The following is an 8,127-nucleotide window of genomic DNA, read 5'->3' on the forward strand; positions in this document are numbered from 1 at the left end:
ACAAACCATATTAAAAATTTCTTGTGATAACAAATCTAGACTTTATTCATTTGTAAGTAAATTCATTTAGTCCTGTTTACTTGAAGCCACAAACATGATGGAGAGACTCCAAAACCAATGGTTTTTAAATTGAAGTGACCATATTTCAAAGGTAAACTTTGTTTCCCCCACATACTGTTCATTTTTGTTGAATGATGGTGCAATTTTCACAGCATTCTTACTATTTTAATGTCTCAAATTTTAACCATCCCTAATACACCCACATCTCTAGGAACAATATTCTTGCCATTCCTTAAAAAATACCATGCAATTAATTACTAGACCTGTGCAAACAGCCAAACACCTTATTTGGAACAATCTATGAAAAATTACTTCACTGTCCCATGCTCAGCATTGAATATCACTGCTCTTGATACCACACCTGACTTTATAAATTCTTCTGGAGCCCTCAAGATCATCTTTCTATTGGAAATTCAAAAGAAATTGGCCTTTGGGACATTTAATGAGTCATAAAGTAAACACACACAGATACTGTGCAGGAGCAGAGAATTCATGCACACATTCACAAGGTGCTCTGGCCGCTCTCGGTAGCATTGCCCCCATTCTCCAGGGCAAAGTCCTGACGAAGACTTTGTACATGGTGAATTGGGATTCAGCACAGCCTTATACTTTATTCCTGACCTCCAGTAGGATACAAAAGTCACAGCAGTGTATTTTGTTGTATCCCAACCTGACATGGAGATGTTAATATCTACTCCACACTTCCAGGAGATACCAAGACCTGTGTTCTCCTGTAGACAGGATAACGTGTTTGCAGAGGGGATGCAAGGAATAGAATACTGGTTAGGTTCAAACACAGACAAGACCAGACTGTACTCTTAATAGTAAGTCTTTAGAGGTTGAAGCAGAGGCGGTTCAGGTAATTCACCAATAACTGTGTTGGTAAAAGAGTGCTGGAGTTGAGCTGAAGCTGGGTTTCCTGCATGGTAAGCCGTGATACCAAGAAGCCTGGAGAGGTCTGTTACCAGTAGGCAGTAACACAGGAATTGCAGCTATGTCAATATTTAATCCACTTGCAAGCTTCTCTATAGAGCCATTTTTAACTGTGTCACTACTATGTTGCTAGGAATGGGACTTGTCCTCTTCAAAGACAGGGAGTGCTGATTCTATTGCCGTGTTTTAATGTACATAACAGGTTATCTGTTTGAAAACTAAATCAGCAGAGAAGATGGTTACAGGCATGAGCACATAGTCTATACCGAAAGTTTGCCTCAGAGTTCCTGTTGCACTTGCTTTGATACCCCTCTTTCCTTATCCATAGTTGCTGCCCTGTCCTTGGTTTGCTGCACCTGTGAATGGACGTTTGCACTGTCAAACAAATCGAGGGTCTTTGTGGGCTGTACCCACTCCCAGAAGATGTAATGATGCACTCCTTTTTACACATGCTTTTTTTTATTACCTTTTATTATTTAAACAGTAATAGCAGAGGGTGGGAGGAATATCCATTGGGATATTAGGTGACTGCTGTCTGGGGTAAAGACAGGAAAAAACATAGATGTACCTTGGGCCCAGGTCTGCTACCACTCTGAAACTGAAGCCAAATTATTTTGAATGATCCTGGTGATGGCACTCTGCAAGTCCATACTTGGAGACTGCAGAAGCCTTTAAAAAAACCTCTTACTGAGCTGTAATAATGCTGCACTCTGTGACCAGGTTTCACACAAAACCCCAGCTGGGTCTGAGTATTCCTGGGTTTAAAAGATGGAAAACAGATAGTTCATCCCTGCTTATACCACAAATTAGTGGCAGTGTGTTAGCCAGTCTGGCTAACATTGTTCTGTTGGCACCACAACACTGCATCCTTTTGTGAGGTTGAGAAGTTCTTGGCTGTGCTTCTAAGTAGTTGATTTCAAAATGTTGGCAATAGGTGTGCTTAATATTTTAGGCATACATACTAGTATTTCTTCTGCTTAGGTGGTATGTTTTTTGACAAACTGGCTAGAGCTTATACGACCAGGTTTTTCCCTCTAGGCTGTAGGTAAAGCCTCCCCAGTCCCACCCCACCTGGCAAGGAGTAATATGATGCTGTAACACATTCACCTTGCTCATATGCAGCATAGGATGTATCTTGCAATCGTGTGACCTAACAGTCTTTGGCAGTTAGTATGCTGAAATCTGAAAACAGCTTTTCGTATTGGGCTCATGATTTTGCAGCTACATGCCGTTCTTTAGCCAAGTCCTGATGTCAGCCTTGATGAAATTCATCTCTGGAAGCAGCTGTTTGTGGCTCAGTGACTGCCACTTCCCCTGCCAAGAACAGACAAGATGCAGGCAATCTGCTTCAAGCTCACATCTCTCATTCAAGGATAAACTGTTTCCATCACTCTGCAATGCTCACACTATTTTCAGGCATGTGAGTTGAAATAATGCTTTCCCAAGAAATTAACCAATTTCCTTTTGTGGCTGTTGATATCTTTGGCTGCTGAGATCTCAGTACCTGCACTAGCATGACTGTCTGACAGTACGGGACAAAACCCACATCAACTGTTAAGATAATATGGGTCTGCCTTGCCTGCCAGAACGTCAACCTCTCAAATCTGTCTTGTGACTGTTGTATGTCTTCAGTGCTGCCAGCATCTTGTTTTGGAGAGGAAGTGCAGAGCCAGGAGTCTCAGAAGACAATGAAAGGGAACTGGTCTGAAACCTTGAATGAACTTGGTTTCAAAGAAGTATTTATATATCCCCAGAGGAGCCAGCCAACCAGATCAGACTGACTGGTTTTATCAGGGAAATAACAGAGAAATAAAGAGGAAGACTGTAACAGCTGGGGAAAGGAACAGCTTGAGCTAAAATGACTTTGTTAAGAAAGCAGATTTCACATATGATTTTTAGGCCATAGATTATTTGTACTACAGATGCTGGGCTACAGCAGGTTTTTTCCACTCCTGTGGTAGCCAAGCACTAAGAATGCTTAATCCTGTTGAATTAATCAAACTGCTGAGGTGACTGACTAGCAAAGGAGTTGCTACTGTGTAAACCCTTAAAATCCATTGCATTAGCTCTAAGCTGCTGTGAAAGCCTTGGCATAATGAACCTAGATTAACAAAGACTAGGGCATATCCTGAGACAAACAGGTAATCAGAACATCCTCCAGCATGCACTGAGAAAATGTGTGCTGTGCTGGAGTCAGTAGAGAAGCCAGCCATTGAGAAGGGTAACGTCAGATGGTCTTGCAAAGGGAAGGATGCCCTATGAGGTAGATCTAAATCTCAGCAATTTGAACTCACTGGAATTGCAAGAAAATTAATCTTTTTCTGTCTTTGGAGGAGGTACAGTCCCTATACATTTCACCAATAAAATACTTAAATGGATTCCTCCCCTGTCTTTGGACACCACACAACAGTGGGGAAATAATTTCTCAGTTTCATTTTCCGCTTTGATTTACATCATGAAAAATATGTTGGTACAAACTGCACTACATCCCATTACTGTGTTAACTATTCTCATCAGGTTTGTTTACACCTTCTTACTATTAATCAGTAGTTCTCATCCTGGTGACCTGGCAAGCATTTGAGCAAAATATCAAGAGGACCCCTAGGCATCGCAATACTTCAGTGACCCCTGATCCTCACACTACATCTAGTGGTGTTCTCACTATGCAGAGGAAGAAGGGCCATAGGGGAAAAAGGGCTAGATATCACTAGAAGGTAGAAATGTGAAGCCTGCATTTTTAATTGCAATCCAGTCTCTCCTCAGCTGCTGCCCAAATGTGGAGCTGCCTCACTAGGCTTTTTCCTGTTGCACCTAAACCTTCTCCACACACTTTTGTTTCTGCTTCAGGACAGGCCTGGAATGGGCCGTTGAAACAACTGGACACCTGGTTGCCTGTGACAGTCCCCAGGGCCTGAGCATTCCCCTCACAAACATTATCATGGGCTCACCCTCTGCACACAGAGCAGTGCAAACCACCAAGACTGGCTGCTTTCTTTGCAAAGCCTCTAGGTGTGTTGGCCATGCATTTGCTCAGTGAGAGCCTAATTGCCTGCAGTATATTCTCACCAGAGTAATGCAAGTTCAGTACTTCATAATCCTCAGGGCATCTCTACCTCCCAGCACTATACCCTGACCAGCAGGGAACCTAATGGGCTTGGTCAGGGAGCATCTCCCCAGCCTCAGTCCTTACCTTTGTAAGATGAAGAAAAAGCAACCAAGCAGTAGAAGATAAAGCATTAATTCATATCATTGTGGTTTAGGCAATCACTTTGCAGAAGGAATGCTACATTCAGTTCCTGCTGGAGTCGTGGTTTAGGTATTTTCTATTAAACAGACAAATGATGAAATACAGAACAAAGTCTCATGGTGGAAAAGAGGCCCTAGGATGCCTCTCCCAGCACTCCACTAGGGCTGCCTTTACACTTGGTTGTTTGCTCCATAGTGGTACAGCTTGAATAAGAGGAGCCTCTCTCCTCTATCACCACCAGCTCAGACTGTGGTTAGGGCACTTGGTGGTGAGAATCTGAATTTTCAGTCTGAGGAAGTCAGCAGATCAAATCCTCCAGAGTGATGGATATTTTAAACAATAGGCCATTTTACAAAACATAGCTTTTGGTTTCAACATGTCTCTTGGCAGCTAAAAAAAAGACTGAGTTCTAGTTAGTCCTCACTAGAAACAGATGTTGGTACTTTTCTTTGAAACTCTTTCTTAAGCAGTGGATCCCAAGTGGAGCAAGGGTCTGTTTTCCCAGCTGCTGGAAGGTGTGTTTGTACTGAGCAGAGGCAGGATGTTAAATCCTACATCTCTCACCACTGCTTCCTAGCAGCTCCTCAGTCACTAGCTAGCATGTGGGCATTTTTGGTCCCCAGATGTCTACCTTCCCCTGTGTCCTGTGTAAGACCTAGCTCTATGTCTTGGGTTACTTCTGAGTGGCTGGCACCAATTAGGTGCTGCAGTGAAGGCAACAGTCTCCAGCCAGAGGTGGTGTGCCAGTGGTCCTTGGGGAGGTCCTTGGGCCAGCTTTGTTGCATTCCAGTGTAAATGCTGCAGTCATCCTACAACTATTTCAAATCTTTTCCCAACCAGTTCCTCCAGTTCCTTGATTGCTGTCCTGGCATTTTGTATGAACCCTGTGACTTTTGTTGTATGGATTTGCCTAAACCCAAGGACTCTTTTAGAGAAAGCGTATGATACCTTCTTTACTATTAAGCACATTCAAAACATCACCACAACCACTGTAGTGAAGAATTTCTCTCCTGCTACTCTTTAAACAGGGCATAATCTCTAATCTGTGGTAATGAGCCACAGCGGCCTCCTGCTTTCTGCCACAGAGAAAATGAAACATCTTCTTCATGGGAGCAAGCAAGCAGTTAATTTACCCCAGCAATAAAAAAAAAAACCAAACCCAAAACACAACCATAGTGCTTAGCTATCCTAATTCCAGCTGTGTATTTGCTTACATTTGTGTAAGCAAATACGCAGTCAGGAGGCTAATAGTTCCGAGTCAGCTTTCAGATGGTCTTCTGAGAGATCAATCTTTTACTGCAACCAAATTAATAAGGAAACTAAAATACAGCTTTAGTACAAAAGTTGATTTTGCACATGGTAGCTTCCAGAAATGCTACCCACACACTGCAATGCTGCAGATTCTTCTAATGATAGATTTCATGCCTTTTACCACCCATGCACAGTGTCCACAACTAAGAAAGGAAAAGTGGGGCTCCAGCCCAGCTCAGACACTGCCAGAGCAGCCAGAGCTGTGTTCCAGATGCAGAATTGCATCCTTCCCCACTGGAATGATCCCAGAGGCAGCAGAGATGCAGGACAAAACCAAAAAGAAGCTTTAATTTGGTTTCTGGTATGACTTATCTTAGTGCCAGTAACTTGCATCCCTATTGCTCCCGTGCCATTACAAGATTGCCACCTAAGGAGCTTTATTCTGCTTCTGAGCTTCTTACAGTGCAAATCAAGCACATAGGCATACAGAGACTCTGGTGCTACTCCTGTAATAGTCCAGCTCTTCTACCTAGGCACAATCTGCATAGAGAGAGCCACAAGCCTGTGATTTTGAGCATCTTGTATAGTCTTACCAAATAAAGTAGAATGGCCTTACAACTGAACATTGTATTCAAACTTGTAAGAGGTACTTGTCCCAGCTAGCTACCTGCTTTTTATTTTAACCACAGATAGCTTTGTTAAGCTGTCATATCACTCCATTTTTTACCAAAAAGAATTCATATCAGTTGCTCTGCAGGAAAAGAGCATCTTGGACTTCATCAGGCAGAGTGTTGCTGGAAGGTGGAGAAGAGTGAACCTTCCCCTCTACTCAGCACTGGGGAGGCCACTCTTGGAGCATTGTGTCCTCTGCTGGGCTCCCCAGTACTAAAGAGATGGGGACTTACTGGATCTAGTGCAGCACAGGGCCACAAAGATGACTGCAAGAGTGGAGCACCTCTTATGTAAAGAAAGGCTTGAGCAAGCTGGGACTCTTCAGCCTGGAGAAGGCTGCATGTATATAAATACATACCTGATGGGAGGGAATGAAAAGTAGGGAGCCAGACTTTTCTCAGTAGCATCCACTGAAAATTAAAAAACATGAAATTCCATCTTAACACAAGAAAATACTTTTTTTTTTTTTTGCTCTAAGGGTGGTCAAACACTGGATTGGGATGTCCAGAAAAGTTGTGGAGCCTCCATCTGTGGAGATATTTAAAAGCTGCCTAGGCACCCCTGGGGGACTGAAACAGATAATCTCAATGGGTCCCTCCCAAACAGAATGAGTCTGATTACTATGAATGCTGAATGTGTAGGTTATCTCCATCCTAAAGAATAAGTAGAGAGCAAGAAATGTGAATGATGCCTGAATCTAACATACTATGTCATAAATGTAGGTATTTACTCAAAGTTAAATCAGGAAATCCAGACACGATATTATCAGGCAAGGTGGGTAATACAGCAAAATAAACTGTAGCAGTATACAAGTCTGGGTTGTGAAGATGTAATAAGCTATGCTATACTGAAAAAACTGATAATTTTTATCTCGATCATCATACTGTGAACTGCCATGAATTACACTGTAAGACTTCTATTAAATAAATACATCTCAGACACTGAAAAAAAAAAAAGCCACAAAAGTATTATGCTGCATGTATATGCATGGAAACACTAACTTCTTCCCAGCACCTTCATACAGAAGCCTGTTATCTTCACTAGGCACTTTTCCCCACCCAAGGTTTCCCCCTGGTGTCAGTAACAGTAACAGTAATTTGGTTTTATCCAAAGCAGCGTGATTGTGTGTGCTGAAGAGGTGAGAGAGTGAACTTTTGTTGGCAGGAGAGCTGTAGTTGCTGAACTAACATGTAACACCTCAGATGAACTCTTCAAACGCATGCCTTCCCTCATCCACTTGTTAATCAGTATAGATACCCGTCTTTTTTTTGCCATAGCTTGGTCAAAAGTCACAGGCAATTCATCATGGAGCAGAATGGCTGAGGGACAGCAGCAGATCAGCAGAGACACATAGGCAATGCATTGCTTCATTGGGAAAGAAGTGCGCTTTATTTCAGGGTGCTTCATAGCAAGTGGTGGCTCCCAGCACATTCTTACCCCTCAGCCTGGGCCTTGCTGTGGCAGGAGCCTCCTCAGCTTCCCCTTGAGCCAATGGCCCCAGCCTCACAGCTCACCCTAACTGGGCCCACAGCTCACCCTAACTGGGCCCACAGCCTGTCCAGGAACACTGCATCCCGTCTAGCACCCCTCTCCTGCTGGACAGAAGCCACGGGCCTCAGGGATCCCCATCTCGATGGTATGGGTGTCCTGGGCTGCTGTGGCCAGTGGATCAAGGGAGGTGATTCTGCCCCTCTACTCCACTCTCTTGAGACTTCCCCTGCAGTACTGTGTCTAGCTCTGGGGCTCCCAGTGTGGAAAAAAAGACATGGAACCTGCTCGAGTGGGTCCAGAGGAGGCCACAAAAATTATCAAAGACATGGAACACCTCTGCTGTGAAGAAAGGTTGAGAGAACTGGGGTTGTTCAAGCTGGAGAAGGCTCCAGGGAAACCTTTTAGCAGCCTTCCATTAAAGAGGGGTTTGTAAGAAAGGTAGGGACAGTCTTTTCAGTGGAACAGTTTTTGTA

The sequence above is a fragment of the Indicator indicator genome, chromosome 4, assembly GCF_027791375.1.
Source record: "Indicator indicator isolate 239-I01 chromosome 4, UM_Iind_1.1, whole genome shotgun sequence".
Classification (NCBI taxonomy): domain Eukaryota; kingdom Metazoa; phylum Chordata; class Aves; order Piciformes; family Indicatoridae; genus Indicator; species Indicator indicator.